At 41.0% G+C, this 20,666-nt stretch overlaps 1 pseudogene; it reads left to right on the forward strand.

Annotated features, from left to right (window-relative positions):
• Positions 1 to 10,388: 10,388 nt before the first annotated feature.
• The window catches only part of LOC129075399 (complement component 1 Q subcomponent-binding protein, mitochondrial-like), a 35,777-nt pseudogene continuing 25,499 nt past the window's right edge, over positions 10,389 to 20,666 (forward strand).

A 20,666-nucleotide genomic window follows, 5' to 3' on the forward strand; every position in this document is an offset into this window, starting at 1 on the left:
AAACGCTGAACCTTGCCCACACTGCCAGCCGTCTCCTAACGTTACCAGTGCGTGGGAACCAGTGTGGTAATTAAGTGAAAGCACAGACTTGAGAGTCAGAAGGACCTAAGTTTAAAACCTGACTTCCCTGAGTTACAAGCCATGTGATCTTACTTAAGTTACCCAACCTCTTTGAGCCTTAGTTTTCTTACCTGTAATTTTAAGGCAATGCTGCCTACCTTGAAGGGTCATTGTGCAAGTTATAAGTACGGGTAGAAAGTGTGGAGCTCAGAAGTCATTCTAAAAGGTGACGGTAGTTGTTGTTGCTGTTGTTATAGCAACTGTATCAGCTACCCCCCAGGCTATTGGCCTTTGTGTAAACCTGCAAATCCATTAGGACTGCTTGGAACGCCCCAGTGTCCGCCCTTCTTTTCGCTGACCTCTTCTGTCCGGAGAACTACTTTTGACTCAAAACTATCCAGCGTCAGCTCCACTATCCAGCCCTTCTGAGGACTTCAGTACCAGCAAGTTCTCCCTTTATGCTTCTGTAATGCTTTGCACCCACATGTGCATTTTACATTGTAAATATTTGTATACCTGCTACTAGACTATAGAATTCCTGATGGCCTGAATGTTATCTCATTCAGTTTTGAAACTTCATCCCATTGAATGGTGCTGATATGCAACAGATACCCAATAAATGTTCAACAAATGATAGGAAAGAGCTGACATTATGGATTATAGAAAATTTATCCAGGAAATATTATGGAGAAACGTGCTAAATAGCAACAATAACAATAATAACGTCCAACGTAGAAGTGCTCCTTTTCAGTTTGTGAAGCACTTTACATACTTTACCTCATAAATTCCTTAAACAATTTTACAAGGTACTGTTGTGATGGTCGCTACTTTACAGATGATTTAATTTAGGCTTACCAAGATAAGGGATTAGTTCATGACCAACAACCAAGAAGTGTCAGGATCAGGACACAAAGCCAAGATTTCCCAAAAGAACCCTGTGAGTGAATGACTTGGGCAACAAGCCAATATTTGAGAGACAGTGGAATCCGAAGTGGGATTTATGTTTGAACTTCAAAAAACAAAAACAAAAACCCCAAAACAAAACAAAACTCTCCAATTGCCATATTGCCATCACATTGAGCGACTGAGTGCTGCAGTTGAAAAAACATTCCTATGACAGTTGAGGGATCTGGGTTATAGAGTTTTTCTGTTACCAAATATTTGGGTAATGAGGATCATTTATTTAACTTTCCCGGGCACTGGAGAAGTCTTCAGGATGACCTCTAAGACCCCTTCCAGGTTTAAAAATCTTTAATTAGAAGGTAGCTGAGACGTAACTGGCTTAGAGGAACTAAATATATTTTAATGGTTTCTGTTAGCAGTAGTATTCTATAGCTTTAAACTAAAACTGATAGGAAACTGTGGTGGGAAGCTATGGAAGGAGGAGCTGGCAGACAAGGCCGGGAACAAAGTGCCCTCACCCTGCGGACGTTGCTGGTGACTGTCATTCGCCTCAGCCTGGCTCCAGAGGTTTAATCAAGAATGAAAATGAAGCCCTGTTCTTTCCCTGAAATGCAAGAGAAAATTCTGGTCTCTTTTCCTTTCATTAAGTCCTTTAAAAACAGGATAAATTGATTTGATAACGTTAATTAAAGAGGATGCATCTTTCCCTCACCACAGACGTCTTGACCTCCAGCTCTAAATGGGAAATCAAAGAAGAATTAGCGTTCAGATTTGCTTTTCAAATTGGCCTATATTGCATTTTAATTTAATTTGTTAGAGTTTCACCTTTTGCCTTTGGTGAACTCATTAGATGAAATAAAATTATATCTGGGGGAATCCATGTTACAGAGATTGCTTAATCCTTCCTTGTGAGGTAAAACTGTCAAGGCCATAGGCTGTCCTTGGGGGACTTCCCAGGTTACCGCCTACTCTGATGGCTTCTGAGTTTGTGCATCTCTGATATATAAATAGACCCAGGGCTCTCTTAATAGCCGAGCTAGACTGCCTGCCATGAGCTGTTTCTAAACTGTGTACATTTGCAAAAGTGGGAACCAGTCTGTTTATTCCCAGCATTTTCAACTAGTTATTTAAATCATAAAATTGTCTAAACCTCAGGACTTAAGGCAGAGCCTGAGACATAACAGGTCCCAACAAATATTCGTTGACCAAACCAGCCTAGTCCAGCTCCTTCTTAATGCAGAAAGCCCTCCTGCGGGACCCTTGACACAACCTTGGAGCTTCTGATCAAACGCATTGCGGACAAGGACCATCATGGAATACCTCGTTTATTCACCCACTCGCCTAATATTTTTCTCTCTTCCCCATTAATCCCCATTCTGGACACAGAACAGGAGCATTTAACACAATTGTTCCTGTTGGCACACTGTCAGCTGTAATTGACATCTGTTGTGTATAATCAGTCCAACCTCTTCTCCTCCTTCTATTTGTAGCCACATCTTGCTTCTCTTTGGGGAAACCAGCAACCTCTTCCCAGTCCTGTTGCTAACGTTTGGAGGATTGAGAAACCAGAGTTAAATTGGAAGTCCCCTAGCGTATACCTGAATAGTTAACAGTTACCAATTGAGCAAACAAAATTGTTATATGAAATATGCTCTATGATTTTACTTTCAGAATGCCAAATTTTTATTATGTGTAAAACTATGTTTTCTTTTTATTTTACTTTTCAATTACAGTTTACATACAACATTATTTTGTATTAGTTTTAGGTGTGCAAAATAATGGTTAGATAATCACACTTTACAAAGTATTCCCCTGATATTTCTAGTCCCCACCTGGCACCGTCCATAGTTATTAGAGTAATATCGACTATACTTGCTACGCTGTACTCTACATCGCTGTGACTCATTCGTGACTACCGAATGTCCTTCGCAGTCTCTTCGCCTTTTCCACTCAGTCCCCCTTCCCCCGCGCAACCATCCGTCTGTTGTCTATATCTATGCCTCTGTTTCAATTTTGTTTGTTTTTTGTTCTCTATGCTCCACATATAAGTGAAATCATACGGTATTTGTCTTTCTCTGACTGATTTATTTCACTTGCCATTATACCCTCTAGGTCCATCCATGTTTTGCAAATGGTAAGATTTCTCTCTCTTTTGTTTATGGTCAAGTTACATTCTATTGTATTTATGTACCACAACATTTTAATCCACTTGTCTACTGCTGCGCACCCCGGTTGCCTCCATATTTTGGCCACTGTAAATAATGCTGCAGTGAACATAGGGATGCACACATTATTTTGAATGAGTGTTTTAGGTTTCCTTGGGCACATACCTGGACGTGGAATGTCTGGGTCATAAGGCAGTTCCATTTCTAATTTCTTGAGGACTCGCTACTGCTTTCCACGGTGGCTGGACTAATCTACATTCCCACCAGCAGTGCACTATAGCCCCCTTTTCTCCACATCCTCACCAGCAGTTGTCATTTGTGGATTTGTTGGTCATAGCCATTCTGGCAAGGGTGAGATGACATCTCATTGTGGTTTTAATTTTTCATTTCTCTGATGACCAGTGATGTTGGGCATCTTTTCATATGTAGGCCATCTGTATGTCCTCCTTGGAGAAGTGCCTATCCAAGTTCGCTGCCCATTTTTAATTGAATTGGGTTTTGTTTATTTAATTAATTAATTTATTTTTTTGGTGTTGAGTTGTATTAATTCTTTATAAATTTTGGATATTAACCCCTGATTAGATGCATCACTGGTGAACATCTTCTCCCCACGTTTGTTGATGGATTCCTTCACTGGGCAAAAACGTCTCAGTTTGACATAGTGCATTTGTTTACTGTTTCCCTTGTCTCCCCTGCCCAAGGAGACATATCAGAAAAAATATTCCCGAGAGAAATGTCAGAGATTTTATCGTCTATGCTGTCCTCTAGGAGTTTCATGGCTTCAAGTCCTGCAGTTAAGTCTTCAATCCATCCTGAGTTTATTCTTATATATGGTGTCAGAAGGTGGTCTAGCCCCATTCCTTTGCCTGTTTTCATCCAGTTGTCTCAACCGCATCCATTGAACAAACCATCTCCACCCCACCGCATGTTTCTCCCTCCTCCGTCCAATATTAAGTCACCATATAGACATGGGTGGATTTCTGGGCTCTCCACTGACGCATGTGTTTTCTTCCACGCGAGCAGCATGCAGTCTTCATTACTATGGCCTTATAGTATAGCTTGACATCAGGTAGTGTCATAGCTCCACCTCGTTCCTCTCTTTAAAGATTGCTGTGGCTATTTGGGGTCTTTTGTGTTCCATACAAATTTTTGGGTCATTTGTTCCAGTTCTGTGAAGTGTACTGTTGGTATTTGGACTGGAACCACACCAAATCTACAGAGAACCATGGATACTATTGACATTTTAATGATGTTAATTCTTTCTATTCATGAATATGATATATGCTTCCATTTACTTGTATATCTTAAGATTCTTTCTTCGATATCTTATGATTTTCTGAGTACAGGTCTTTTACCTCCTTGGTTAAATATATTCCTGGGTATTTTTTTTTTGATGCAATTGCAAATGGGATGTTTTTCTTAGTATCCCTTTCTGATAGTTTGTTATTGGCATATAAACATGCAGCTGATTTCTGGATACTGTTTTGTATCCCGCTACTTTACTAAATCCATTCATCAGTTTCAGCAGTTTTAGGTGGAGTTTTTAGGGTTCTCTCTATATAGTCATGTCATTTGCAAATAATAACAGTTTTATGTCTTCCTTTCCAGTTTGAATGCATTTTATTTCTCTTTCCTACCAGACTGCTGTAGCTAGAACTTCCAATACTGTGATGAATAAGAATAATGAAAGTGGACATTTCTATCTTATTGCTGATATTAAGGAAAATGTCTAGCATTTTCTCACTGAGTATGATAATATATGTGGTTTTACTATATCTGGCCTTTGTTATATTGAGGCATGTTCCCTCTATTCCCACTTTGCTGAGAGTTTTTATCATAAACAGATGTTGGATTTTGTCAAAAGCTTTTTCTGCTTGTATTGATATGGTCATATAATTTTTATCCTGCTGCATTTTAATGTGGTATATATATCACATTAATTGATTTGTGAATATTGTAATAACATGGCCTTCCAAGGAAAAATCCCAGTTGATCATGGTGTATGATTTTTTAATGTAATCCTAAATTTGGTTTTCTAATATTCTGTTGAGGATTTTTGCATCTATGTTCATCAGGGATATTGGCCTATAATTTTTTTTCTTTGAAGTATCTTTATCTGATGTTGGAATTAGGATAATGCTGGCCTTGTAAAATGAGCTTGAAAGACTTTCTTCCTTTTGAATTGAATTTTTTGGAATAGTTTGAAAAAGATAGGTGTTAATACTTCTTTAAATATTTGGTAAAATTTACCTGTGAAGCCAGTCCAGGACTTTTGTAATTTGGGAATTTTCTGATTACTACTTTGATTTTGTAAGTTGGAGTAGAATTATTCAGATTTTATATTTTTCTGGATTTAATTCTGGAAAATTGTATGTTTCTAGAAATTTATGTGTTTTTTTCAGGTAGTCTAAATTGTTGGCACATAGTTGTTTGTAATATTTTCTTAAAATCCTTTGTATTTCTGTGGTGTCAGTTGTTATATCTCCTTCATTTCTGATTTTATTTGCTTGGGTCTTCACTCTATTTTTCCTTGATGAATCTAGTGAAAGGTTTATCAATCTTGTTTATCTTTTCAAAGAACCAGCTCTCGGTGTCATTGTTTTCCTTGTTTTTTTAAATTTGTTTTTACTCCAGTCTTTATTATTTCCTTCGTTCTGCTCACTTTAGGCTTTGTTTGTTGTCCGTTTTCTAGGTCCTTTAGGTGTAAAGTTATGGTGTTACATGATATGTTTATTGTTTCTTTTAAAAAATTATTTCATTTAAAAAAATTACTTATTTATTTTTAGAGAGAAGGGAAGGGAGGGAGAAAGAAAGGGAAAGAAATATGAATCAATAGCCTCTTGTACACCCCCAACTGGGGACCTGGCCAACGACCCAAGCAAGTGCCCTGACAGGGAACCAAATGATGAACTGATGTATTCACTGCCATTTTATTCTTTATAATTATGTTTGTATCTATTTTTTACCTTTTCTTTCTTCTTAAAGAGTTCCATTAACATTTTTTGTAATACTGGTTTGGTGATAACAAATTCCTTTAGTTTTTCCATGTTGGGAAAGCTTTTTTTTTCTCCTCTAAATTTAAACCATAGCCTTGATGGTTAGTGTAGTCTTTGTTGCAGGTTCTTGCTTTTCAAAACTTTGAATATTTCACACCAGCCTCCTCTTGCCTAAAATGTGTCTGTTGAAAAATCATTTGACCCTCTTATGAGAGCGCCCTTGTAAGTAACTATCTTTCTCTTTCTGCTTTTAAGATTCTCTCTTTGTCTTTGACTTTTGCCATTTTATATAATTATGTGTCTTGCTGTGATCTTTTTGGCTTCATCTTGCTTGGAATCTCTGCCCTTCTTGGACTTCAGTGTCTATTTCCTTCACCAGGTTAGGGAACGTTTTCAGTCATTACTTCTTCATATAAACTCTCAGGCCCTTGCTCTCTTTCTCATTCTGGTTCCATTATGATGCTGATGTTGTTATGCTTGATTGTTGTCCCAGAGGTCCCTTAAACTATCATCATTTAAATTTTTTTTTTCTTTTTGCTGCTCTGATTGCGTGTTTTCTGCTACATTGTCTTCCAAATCACTGATTCAGTCCTCCACTTCATCATAACTACTGGAGATTCCTTCTAGTGTATTGTTTATTTCAGATATTATATTCATTCTTGACTGGTTATTTCCAATGGTTTCTATGTCCTTTTTTTATGCTTGCTATCTCTTTTTTTAATGTTCTTACTGAGCTGTTCCGTTGTTCTCCTAAGTTGCTTGTGCATCCTTATAACCATTGTTTTGAACTCTTCACCTCGTAGGTTGCTTGCCTCCATTTCACATAGTTTCTTTTTCCCCCTGGGGATTTCTTCTGTTCTTTCATTTGAGTCATGTTTCTTTGTCTACCTGTTTTGTCTGCCTCTTTGTATTTGTTTCTGTGTGTTACATCGATCTTCAATGATTCCTAGTCTTGGTATCGTGGCCTTACGTAGTACAGTGGTACCTTGGTACTTGTCGTTAATTTGTTCCAGAACTCGTGATGAATGTCAAAACTGATGCGTACTAAAAAATGAAGCATTTTCTCTTGCAGGCAGCATTCATGGCTTGTACAAATTCTAGCAAGTGCAATGAGTCTTGAGCAAGTGCAGAGTGGCAAAATATTTTTTTCTTGTCAAAATGCAATGAGTACAGGGTTTGACAAGTTCTGAAGCTGATGAGTACTGAGGTATGACTGTATGTGTCTTATGAGGCTTAGTGACAGTCTTACTGATCATCTGAGCTAGATGCTTCAGGAATGTCATTTGTGTGGGTTATGTGAGTCCTCTTATGTAGTTGAGTCTTGATAGCTTTTGGCTTGTTTGTGGTTGGGGTTGATCCTCAGGTCGACTGGCAATGAAGATCCACCCTCACTACAGTGTACAAGCTGCTGTGTAAGATTGACCCCACAACATGGAATTTGTCCTAGCAGGGTCTGGTGTGTGCTGATATTTCTTTCTGAGATTGCCACTTGTGGAACTAATTGGGTCATTGTCTGATGTGGTCTGAAGCCCACCACCATGTATGTTTTTTGGCAGGGCTCTTGAGAGGGTCTCTGATGCAGGTCCATTTCAGAGGTTAGCTTTAACTGGTCATCAGTTACCTGTTTGGAGCCACAAAATGACCCACAGTTTGTGGCTCCTTTTCCTGGACCTGGGCATGCATTGGAGGTGTCAAGCTGCAAACCAAGCCTGGCCTCCACCAACACCAAGGACGAGAGCAGGTCATCACAAGCTCCAGAGCACCTCGATATCTGCCTGCACCTGCTGGCTCCCTGTTAGGCTCAGTCACTGAAAGAGCCTGGGGCAGTATGCAAGTTGTGTGTTATAGGTTCTCAGTGGTCATCAGGTAGGGGAGATTGGCATTCTCCAGGTAGATGCAGATTCAAACTTGGGTCCAGTGCTGTGTGTCTGAGGCTACTCAGAAAAATTCTCAGAGTACACAAAGCCAGCCTCAACACTTGGAGTATCCACAGACCTTTGTGGTGGGGCAAAATTTCAGGGAGTCATCAGGGTGAGGCTAGCAGACTTCATCAGGCACAAACAGACAAGATTTGGCTGTGTCAATGGAGGGCTCAACACAGAAATGGCCCTAGACCTAAAGCCTCACAACTCAGTCCCTTCTTGAGTCTGCCCAGACCTCCTTGAGAGCCTTCCAAGAAAGTCTGCACAGTGGGCCCAGGCTGGCTACAGCCAGCTGACTCTTCCGCAGGGCACAAGATTGGCAGGAATGTTCTACCTGGAGTGTGGGCCAATGAATGTCTTTGTGTGCAAGAGTGCCAACCAGGAACTGGCAGGGGGTGGCATGTGGAAATGGCCCCACCCTTGAGCCACACAATTTAGCCTCTGAGAACCCCTGAGTCTGCTCAAACCTCCTCAAGAAGCCTCAAAGAAAGTCTACACCAGGGACCCAGGTAGCTTACTCCTCTGCAGCCTGTGATCTTGGCAGGACAGGGAAACAGGCAACCAGGAGGATGGATCTAGTGCATTCTCCTAGACTATGCCTTATGGAGGGGAGTGCTCAAAGGAGGAAATATGGCACCTGTGGGTGGTGTGGGAGAGGGACTCAGCACATGGGCCCTGGTGGCTGTCCCTTCAGCTCTCTCCTTTGACCCACACAAACTGATCTCTTCTCTCACGACTCCAGTCCACTCTGAGCTGTGCTCCATCCAACAGGGCCCAGGACATGATTGCAAACTAGATTTTGTACACTGTCTCTTCCAGCAGTCTCTGTCTCACCTTGGTGGACAAAATCTCCACCAATTTCCACAGCCAGGTGCTATGTGGGCTTTTTTTCACTGGCTCTGGTACTCTGGACTGGGGCGTTCAGTGTTAATTTGATACCCTATACTCCTCAGAAGGGACCTTGGTAGGTGAGATATGCCTCCCAATTCTCAACCACTGCATGTGGGTGGGGGCCAGCCCTTTTTATATTCCTGTCCTTCCTACCAGTCTTGATGTGGCTTCTTCTGTAAATCTTTGGTTATAAAACTTCTGTTCAGCTAGTCTTCAGTTGGTTGTTCAGGTTAATTGTTCTATAATTTAGTTATAATTCCAGTTTGGTCTTGGGAGGTAAGCATAACTTTCACTTACTGTGCTGCCATCTTAGATCTAAAACTATGATTTTCATATGGGCAAAAGTCAGCAAAAAATAAAAAATAACCAAGTTAATTGAGAACTGGTTCCTGAGTAACAGAATGTCCTTAAATAAATGGATGGTGCTTATGTGAGTCCAAGGCAGGACTGGCCAACAAGCTTCTTCCATTCCTTTAGGTTAAGTGTTAGATTTAGGATTGGGGGTGTAATACAAGTTAGGACAATGAGATCAGTTTTAGAGCTTTATTGGAATTATTAGGAAAATGAAGCTCTTTTCCCGTGGAATTGTTACAGTGGAAGATGTAAGGCTTGAGCTGCTGGCAGCCGTCACCTGAAGAGAGCTCGCCTGAGGGTGAAGACAGACAAAAATTTCAAGCCAAGAGATAAAGAGAGACTGATTCACAAAGTCATTATTTGAGGTTTTGCACACTGCTGTGTCTGGAACCTAATATATTCCTAGATATTTTCAGTTATGGGAGCCATTAAGTATTTTATTTTTCTGCTTAATCCGGCTTCATGTGGATTTCTGTCACTTGCAACCAAAAAATGTTCCAATTAATATATGATATTCTGGACACTGAAATCTATGTATTTAACGAATTTCCCAGTATTGTCTGGTCTCCTATGCCTTTGAAGATTTCTTGAAAATTCCAATGCCTAACTGTCCGCATATCTTGCCAAAGCAAAGAACTACTGGTAAAATTTACTAGTCACTCTACCAGAGGAGAAAAAATGAAAATGTAATAGGCTCAGGGCCACGCTTTATGATATTTCCTGTACTAATTAACCCCTTGACTCTAACCACTTAATTATTGCCTTAATAGCTCCGATTCTTCCCGCCTGCCCATACCTATGTCTTCTTGTCACGTTGCTTCATAGAGTCCTCCCGCTCTGACTCTGTGTTTGGCCATGGCTTTGACCAATGCAATGTTAGAAATTTTTTCAAAGGCTTGAAAAATATGTATTTCCATTTACTACTCTTGTCTTCTATTATACCCATAGAAAGGTTATTACCTGGTTACCCAGGCGAAGGGTGAGAGACACATAGAACATAATTTATTCACCTCTGTCATCCCAACCAGATGTCTCTTTTTGTTGTTTTTTTCTTTTGCTGGGGGATGTCTTAGATTATACATCAGCTCAACACCACTATGCCGGAGAGTAAATTCAGACAACATAAGCAGAGTGACCTAACCAACCTGCAGCTGACTGTTGACCCAAAAGTGAACCCAGCTCCGATCAGGTAAACCCCTGTAGACTCAAGAGCTTCATAAATGATTGTTGTGGCATACTGCTGAGGTTTTAAGATCATTTGTCCAATGCATTTACTATGGCGACTAATACACCAGCCCACAAATGCTACATCTGGCAGATTTTGTCAGCTTTGTTAGAATCTCAGCGTTGGTCTTTTAGATGACAAACAAAGGAGACTTGAAATGTCACCTCCCTGGACTTCAGATGCATCTGCACAATTATGAGTTATACTTGGTGTGGTCAAAATTTCCTTGAAGCCCAAGAAAAAAATAAGCATCTAGATCAGTAAGAAAGAAAGAAAATTCTCTTTATGCACATGATTGTGTCGGTAGGAAATATGGTGGAATTTACAAAAAAGCTATTAAAATGAGCAAGTTTTCAGGATACAGAATCAATACTTTAAAAATCTTATATCTATTTGCTAACAATAAATAGTTGGGAACTAAAATAATAAAAAATTATTTACATTTTAAACAAAGCCAGAGGAATAAATTTGGCTAAAGATGTGAAAGATCTGTGTATTTAAAATGATAAAACATTGGCGATAACATAGATACCTAAATGAATCCCACGTTCAAGGATCAGAAGACATACTGTTGTTAAAGTGTTAATTCTCATCAAATGATGTATATACTCAATGCAATCCCAAACAAAGCCCCAGCAGGCTTTTTTTAGAAATAAAAATTGACAAGGTGATTCCAAAATTCATTTAGAAATGCAAAGGACCAGAATAATCAAAATAACTTTGAAAAAAGAACAAAGTTGAAAGAATATACTACATGACTTTTAAGATTTATTATGAAGGCAATGTAGTAATTGGATATCCATATGCAAAAAAATTATACTTTGATTCATACTTTGCAGCATACTAAAAAGTTAACTTAAAATGAACTGTTGACATAAATTTAAAACATAAAACTATAAAACTTTTAAAGGAAAAACACACGAGAAAATCTCTGTTACCTTGGGTTAAGCAATTACTTCGTATATTTGATCCCAAAGCATGCTTTATTAAACAAATATATATATAAACAAATTGAACTTTATCACAATTAAATTTATCTGCTCTTCTAAAAACATTGTTAAGAAAATGGAAAGAGGAAGGCAGACCCAAGATGGTAGTGTAAGAGGATGTAGAACTCACCCTTTTCCATGAACACATCAAATGCACACCTATATTTAGAGCAATTCCTCTTGAGAGATAACTGAGGGAAAACTGACCAGGTTCTGCACAAAAAAAGAGAGAAACTACAGAGAGAAATTTGGGGAACAGTAAAAGCTCCCTGGAATTGGAGGATACCCATCAGGATCAGAGGATCCATTGAGCATCATTGTTTGTGTACCCCCTGAACTTGGATAGCATAAGTGGAAACTCCACCCAGATGCTCTGGACAACCTGCAGGCCTACAGTAGCATGTTCCTAGCCACCTCCCTTGGAGGAGCAAGAGGGCTCCGTAGCAGGCATGTACAGCCCTTCCTCCCACCTGGAGCTAGAGCCAGTGGGCCCAACAGGAGCTAAGGCTTGCCCACACCAAACCACTACGGCAGGCACCAGCTGGACTGCCCTTACTCCAGAGCCACCGTGGAAGCAATAGGGACCCAGTGTGGTGTAAGCGTGGCAGCCCATCCCAGAGCTAGAGGGAATTAGGGGATGGTGGTGAACATACCCGTGGGGCAGTCCAGCTTGGACAGAGCTCCGGCAGTAGTCAGTTAAAACAACAGGCCATGCCTCTCATGGGCACACACCGGGCAGACCCACCCAGATTAAGAGCAGAATCAGCAGGGCTTTATGGCACCCAACTAAAGGGCTGTTATACCCAGAGAGCAGGGCATGGAAGCTCACACACACCCGCCCTAACTGCGGCCTGGCCGTGGGTGGCCAGCATGACAGGGAGATGCCACATGCATGTGCAAAAGAGCCCACCCCACCCCAAAACGCTCCTCCCAGGCAGGCAGGACCTCAGGCCTGGATACATGCACCCAGCCTGACTCCAGCCGGCCTGCTGAAACCACCCAGCAGGCGGTTTGCACAGAGGCCACTTCTGCACAGACAACATTTTCAAGATTGGGAGAAACAGCTACGTCATCGGACTCATCAGAAAAAACAGAAAGTCAAACAAAAAAAATGGGAAGACAGGAAAATATGCCCCAAACAAAGGAACAAGAAAAAAAGAAAACCTGAATAAAATGGAGATAAGTAATTTTTGGAGAGATAAGTAATTTTTTTAAATAAAGCATTCAAAGAAACTGTCATAAGGATGCTTAACAAACTTGAGAGCTGAATAGGGGAATTCAGGAAGCACTTCAACAGAATTAGAAAATATAATGAAGGACCAGTCAGAGATGAAGAATACAATAACTGAAATGAAGAATATGTTAGGAGGAAGTAAAATACATAAGTTAATACACAATTAAGTGTTAGCGATTTGAAAAATGGAATATTGTAAATCACCCAATCTGAACAGCAAAAATGAAGAAAGGATTTAAAAAAATATTAATAGTATAAGGGACCTCTGGGACAATACCATGCACTCTAACACTTGCACTATAGGGATCCCAGAAGGAAAAGAGAGAGAAAAGGCAGCAGAAAGTATATTTGAAAAGATAATGGCTAAAAGTTTTTCTAATCTGATAAAGGAAACAGACATTCAGATTCAGGAAGCACAGATTGTTTCAAACAAGGTGAACCCAAAGAAGCCAACACCAAGACACACTGTAATTAAAATGACAAAAGTTAAAGATGAAGAGAAAATCTGCAAGGCAGCAAAAAGTAACTGAACAGGTCCCATACAAGGGAAATTCCCTAAGGCTATCAGCTGATTTCTCAGCAGCAAATTTACAGGCCAAAAGGGAGTGGCAGGAAATACTTAAAGTGCTGAAAGAAAGAAATCCACAACCTAGAATATCCCTAACAAGGCCATTGTTCAGGATAAAGGGAAAGACAAAGAGGTTCCCAGACAAACGGTAACTAAGAGAGTTTACCGCCACTGAACTGGCTTTTTGAGAAATGTTAAAGGGTCCTTTTTTTTTATGCGGAAAAGAAAAGGCCATAACTAGAAATAAGAAAATATAGGAAATAAAAAAATCTCAGTGGTAAAAGAAAATACATAAAACACACAATGAATCAACCATTTAAAAAGCTAGTATGAAGGCTAAAAGAAAAAAGTAGCAAAATTAACTAAGTTTGATAAATAGGGGATACACAGAAAATGATTAAAAATATGAAATCAAAAACAAAAAATACAAAACATGACATCAAAATCATAAAGACCCCTGGGTGGTGTGGCTCAGGGGATTGAGCACTGGCCTGCGAAGCACAGGGTCCCTGGTTTTGATTCCCAGTCAGGGCACAGGCGTGGGTGGCTGGCAATTGGGGTGCACGAGAAACAACCACGCAGTGATGTTTCCCTCTCTCCCTCCCTTCCCCTCTAAAAATAAATAAATAAAATCTTTTATAAAAAATTATAAAGGACGGGGTATAAATGTAGAACAAGCATGTTTGGAACCTAAATGCCTATCAGCTTAAATAGACTGCTAAAAATATAAATAGATGTATTTGAACCTCATGGTAACCACAAACCAAAAACCTACTAAAATACACAAAAAATAAAAAAGAAACATTAAAAATCAATAAAGAAAAGCTGCAAATCAAGAGGAAAAAGACTGAAAGAAGAATAAAGGAAGAGAGAACAACAAAAAATAATTAACAAAAGGATAATAGGCACATACTTATCAATAATTACAGTAAGTGTGAATAGACTAAATGCTCCAATCAAAGGCAGGGCTTTATAAAAACCTCAAGACATCCTGTCAAGCTGATAGCATAGGTAAATGAGGTTTACCTCCTCACATACCCACATCAAAATTACGACAAAAATATAGAACAAATATCATACGCAATCGCCAGAAATCGAGTTGAGCGGGAGCTGGACAACTATGGAATAAGAAACCACATGCATCCAGAACGGTAGGAAGGGTGCAGACAAGGAATGGGCTAGTCCCACATTCACGTGTGGTAGATAAGAATTCAGGAGGGATATCTTGGGAATGAGGAGTCCTGGCCCCACACCAGGCCCCACAGGCCAGGGTTCTGGTGCCCGGAAACTAAGTCTCCATAACTTCCGGCTACAAAATCTAGTGGGGATTGAATTGGTGGAAGAAACTTCTGGAGTTCCAAACAGTTCCTTGTTAAGAACCGACACACAGACTTTACTCAGACTCACTCCCTGAGCTCCAGCACCAGGGTAACAGCATGAAAGGCACCAGTGACATACAGGGAGAAACTGAAGTGTCTGTCATCAGGGTGAGAGGTGGGGGACAGCTTTCTCCCAGACAGAAAGGCAGGCAGATGCCAATTGTCCATTTTCTGAACCCTATCCCCTCAGAGCCACAGAGCCAGCAGGCAGGCACCATATCTGAGACTCCATTAACCTTACTAACACTGTTTGTCCTGCCCCAGAGATACCCTGAGACACTCCCCCCAGCTTACAGGCCCACATAAATTGTTAACTGTGGCTTTTCCATATGAAAGGCTGGTGCTGGCTCATGATTCACAATTTCCTAAATCCTCTCAAACAAGCAACAGCTGGCCTCAGTGAGCCCCCAGCACCTGTACCTCTTGCTAAGTGGCCCCAGGCTCGGTACTAGCAGCAGTCATCCTGGGCTCACAGCTTCGCTTTGTAGGGCATCTCCAAGCCCAGCACAAGTAGCAGCCATCTCAGGTTGCTTTACAGCTCATGTAAGGTGGCCCCCGCCAGAACACAGAGGGGGCTGACCTCGTCCTGCACCCCCTGGGAAACCCCAGAGCCAGTGCACCCAGTGGACTTCTACAGACCACACTGGAGCACCATCAACCAGCCCCTGCCCAGCTGATCTTTCACAGAGGGCAGGGGTTGGTGGTCAGTGGTCACAGCTGGTCCTCGTAGGTGACTGGCCTGGGTAAATCCCTCCCTTTGACCTGCCAACAGAAATCAAGTCTCAACTATAAAAGGAAGCGGTGCACAGCCCACATGAATGGCACATCTCGAGTACCCAGCTTGGGGGGTAGGGGAGGCTCTGCCACTGGACCCTATGGGACACCTACTACATTAGGCCACACTACCAAGACACGGAGTCAAAGCAGCTCTACCTAATACATAGAAACAAACACAGGGAGGCTTCCAAAATGAGGAGACAAAGAAATATGGCCCAAATGAAAGAACAGATCAAAACTCCATAAAAAGAGCTAAATGAAATGGAGATAAGCAATCTATCAGGTGCAGAGTTCAAAACACAGTTTATGAGGATGCTCAGGAAACTTAGTGAGGACCTCAACAGCATTAAAATATCCAGCCAGAAATTAAGAATACACTAATTGAATTTTTAAAAAAACAATTTAAAAGGAAAAAAACAGTAAATTGAATGAAGCTGAGAATCAAATATGTGTTTGGAACATAAGGAAGCAAAAAAGAACCAATCAGCACAACAAGAAGACAAAAGAATTTTTAAAAATGAGGATAGTGTACACTGCCTCTGGGACACACTTCAAGTGTTCCAACACTCACTTCATAAGGGTGCTAGGAGGGGAAGAGAAAGAGCAAGAAACTGGAAATCTATTTGAAAAATAATGAAAGAAAACATCCCTAATTTGGTGAAGATAATACACATGCAAGTCCAGGAAGCACTGAGAGTCCCAAACAAGCTGTATGTAAAGAGGCCCTCTCCAAGACACATCATAATTAAAATGCCAAACCTTAAATATAAAGAGAGAGTCTTAAAAGCAGCAAGAGGAAAGCAGTTAGTTACCTACTGGGGAGTTCCCATAAGACTGGCAGATGATTTCTCAAAAGAAACTTTGCAGGGTAGAAGGGATTGGCAAGAAATATTCAAAGTCATGAAAAGTAGGGACCTACAGTCAAGATTTCCCTACCCAGCAAAGATATTATTTAGAATTGAAGAGCAAATTAAGAGCTTCCCAGACAAGGAAAAGCTAAAAGAGTTCATCATCACTAAACCATTATTATATGAAATGTTAAAGGGACTTATTTAAGAAAAAGAAGATCAAAATTAGGAACAATCAAATGGCAATAAACACATATGGATCAACAATTGAATAGACTTCTGGCCAAGATGGGGGTGTAGGTAGAGACACTTTGCCTCCTTGCACAACCAAAAGGACAACAACAAATTTAAAAACAAAAAAAAAACCCACCCAGAACTGCCAGAAAATCAAACTGTATGAAAGTTGAACAACCAAGGTGTTAAAGAAGAAACATTCATCCAGACTGGAAGGAGGGGTGGAGGTGGGCAGCCAGGGTGGCGGAGACGTGCAGCAAGTCTGTGGCTGGAGGACTGGGCAGTGTCACATTCGTGTGCAGATAAACCAGGAAGAACATCTGGGGAGCAAGACAGACCACGCAACTCAGAGTTCCAGAGAGGGAAAAGAAAGCCTCAAAACCCCTGGAGGTAAAAACTTATGGGGGTGTGGCAGCACGAGAAACTCCCAGCCTCACAAGAGAGTTTGTTGGAGAGACCCACAGGGTCATAGAACATACACCAACCTACCCACCTGGGAATCAGCCCCAGAAGGGCCCAATTTACTTGTGGGTAGCAGGGGAAGTGACTGAAAGGCGGCCAAGATCCAAGCAAGCAGCGTTGTTCCCTCTCTGACCCCTCCCCCACATATGGTGCCACAACCCAGGAGGGTGAGTTGCTCCACCCTGGCAAATACCTAAGGCTCCACCCCTTACAACATAACATGAGGGTGGAGACAAAGAAATATGGCCCAAATGAAAGAACAGATCAAAACTCCAGAAAAAAAAATACAACTAAGGGATAAACAGATAGTCAACCTATCAGATGCAGAGTTTAAAACACAGGTAATCAGGATGCTCACAGAAATGATTGAGTATGGTTGCAAAATAGAGGAAGAAGTGAAGATTATGCAAAACGAAATAAAGAAAAATATACAGGGAACCAACAGTAAAGGGAAGGAAACTGGGACTCAAATCAATGATCTGGAACAGAAGGAAGAATAACAATTCGACCAGAACAGAACAAAGAATCAAGAATTCAAGAAACGAGGAGAGGCCTAGGAACCCCTGGGACAACTTTAAATGTTCGAACATCCAAATCATAAGGGTGCCAGAAGGAGAAGAGGAAGAACAAGAAATTGAAAACTTTTTTGAAAAAATAATTAAGGAGAGCTTCCCCAGTCTGGCCAAGGAAATAGACTTCCAGGAAGTCCAGGAAGCTCAGAGTCCCAAAGAAGTTGGACCCAAGGAAACACACACCAAAGCACATCATAATTACATTACCAAAGATTAAAGATAAGGAGAGAATCTTAAAAGCAGCAAGAGGAAAGGAGAGAGTTACCTACAAAGGCGTTCTCATAAGAATATCAGCTGATGTCTCAAAGGAAACCTTATAGACAAGGAGGGGCTGGCAAGAAGTATTCAAAGCCATGAAAGGCAAGGACCTACATCCAAGATTACTCTCTCCAGCAAAGCTATCATTGAGAATGGAAGGGCAGATAAAGTGTTTCCCAGATAAGATAAACTTCATGGAGTTCATTATCACCAAGCTCTTATTTTGGGAAATGTTAAAGAGACTTATCTAAGAAAAAGATCAAAACTATGAACAGTAAAATGACAACAAACTCATAACTATCAACAACTGAACGTAAAAAACAAAACCATGAATATGTAGAGTGTTTTGATGGTTGCCAGATGGGAAGGGGGTTTTGGGGAATGGTGAAGAGGTGAGGGGATTAGGAAGTACAAATAAGTAGTTACAGAATAGCCATGGGGATGTAAAGTGCTGTATAAGAAATGGAGCAGCCAAAGAACTCATACACATGACCCAGGGACATGAGCCATGGTGTGGGAATGCCTGAGGGAGTGGGGGGTGTGCTTGGTGGAGTGGGGCAAAGGAAGAAAAATTGGTATAATTGAAATAGAATAATCAATTAAAAATAGACATAGGATGGAAGAATGGATAAAAATTAAGACCCATCTGAGTATATGGATCATTTGATTGCATCCTCTATGATCATGCACATGGGAGGTCCCTTCCACAGAAGAAGCCCAAATTGTAGGAGAAGCATAATTCATCCAGCATTGGGGACCTGCACGTGGTGGCCTCTGTCACATTTTAGAGTGCTGCGGCCCACCCAACTTGCACCTGGGGGCCTGAGTGCCCTTTGAAAATATGGGTGCTTACCACCGCTGCTGCTGCTGCTTTCAGTGGATTCCAGAGGCCAGCCAGCGACTAAATGGTGTCAGGGCGGGCGTGGCGACTGATGCAGCACGTCCAGAGCCACACTTTCCCACCCGCCAAGGAGGAGCAGGACGTCAGCACCCCGCCTGAGTCCCGTGCCTGGACAGTGGGGTGAACGCCAGCCGGCACCTGCCTTTCAGCTCGTAGTAACGTGCAGGTGCCATCCTTGCCGCTGTTACCGTGAGGGCAGCGTGAAGTAAAGGACTCGAGGGACCATTTAACGTTAAGTATTGCTAGTGTTGAAATGTGTTTGTACGTAGGGTTGGCACAGATGGGACGTTATGGAAGGCAAGGAGATGGGGCCACACTTATCTGTGTTCCTATGGAAACTATTTGAATATTCTTATTCAGCTTTCAAACACTGCTGAAGTGTGCCCCGCAGCTGCCAAGCAAGCCTGCGTAGCTCGTACATTGGCAGAATGGGCCAGAAGTTTAGTGTTATGAACTGTTTAAAAAAAGAAGCACCTTGAAAATTAAAAAAAAAAAAATTAAGACCCATAGGCATGCTGCCTACTCTAGGCTGGAAGTGTCCCACAGGCAGAAAGTGAAGGGATGGAAAAAGATATTCCATGCAAATAGAAAGGAAAAGAAGGCTGGGGTAGCAAGACTCATCAGCCACAATAGACTTCAAAACAAAAATGTAAAAAAAAAAAGACAAAGAAGGACATTACGTTATTATAAAGGTGGCAACCCAAGAAGAGAATATAACAATTAAAAATATCTATGCACCCAATATAGTAACATCCAATTATGTAAAGCAAATATTAGTGATCGTAAAGGCAGAAATAAACAGTAATACAGTAATTGTTGGAGACTTTAATATTGCACTTACCTCAATGGATAGATCATCTAGGCATAAATTAAAATTAAAAAGAAAAATTAAAAAGAAAATAATGGCCTTAACTGCCACACTAGAACAGATTGATTTAATAAACATTACTAGAATATTCCATCTAAAAACTGCAGATTACACAGTTTTATCATGAATTATTTTCCGGGATAGATCACATATATTGGGTCTCTAATTATCCTCCAGAAATGAACAGATCTCTTATAATCATAGTGAAGCTCTGTCCTGACCAGTGTGGCTCAGTTGGTTGGGCACTGTCCTGCAAAGCAAAAGGTCACTGGTTCGATTCCCAGGCATGGCACACGCGTGGGTTACAGGTTTGGTCCCCAGTCAGGGCGTGTTTGAGAGGCAACAAATCAATGTTTCTCTCTCATACTGATGTTTCTCTCCTTCTCTTTCTCCGTCCCTTCCCCTCTCTCTAAAAATAAATAAATAAAATCTTTAAGAAAAAGAATTATAGTGAAACTTATGTTTTCTCAACATTCTTACCGGACCACCTAGAATTTCACATTTCTCTGTCCAGGAAAGAGAGAACAATACTTGCCTGAATTGCACCTGGGTGTTCTTCAGCCCCGGGCCCTGGGCCCAAAGCTGCCCAGGTGTCCTTAACAGTTGGGATTTTCTGCCTCAGACGACTTCTCTAGCCTGGTCCAGGGCCGCTTCCTCGCGCCAGCCTTCTGCTGCTGCTCCCTCCCTCAGTCCCAACTCCTAACACTCACCTCAAGCGCCCAGCTACCAGAAGGCGTCCCTCTTCGGACAGACGGCTGTGTCCCTGCGTGTCAGATCCCTTGCGGCTCAGAGGATCCCTCGTTTTCATTCAGTTTGTTTTTTCTTGGACTGTCATCCTGTGCTTATCTCAACCTTCTTGCTAGATTGCAAATTCTTTTAGAGTCATCTCACTTCTTGTAACACGTAAGGCTGAGATCAACAAATGGAATTGAATTAAAAAGAAAACAGTTGGTGGGTTTTTTTGTGTTGTGTGCGTGCGTGTATGTGTGTGTTTTTTTACTGTTGGAATTTAATTAAATGGAATTTAATTAAAAAGACAATGGTATTTTTACTATCAGCA

Source organism: Pteronotus mesoamericanus, unplaced genomic scaffold, assembly GCF_021234165.1.
Source record: "Pteronotus mesoamericanus isolate MK-2021 breed Mesoamerican mustached bat unplaced genomic scaffold, CSHL_Meso_final contig_53, whole genome shotgun sequence".
In the NCBI taxonomy this organism is placed as follows: Eukaryota; Metazoa; Chordata; class Mammalia; order Chiroptera; family Mormoopidae; genus Pteronotus; species Pteronotus mesoamericanus.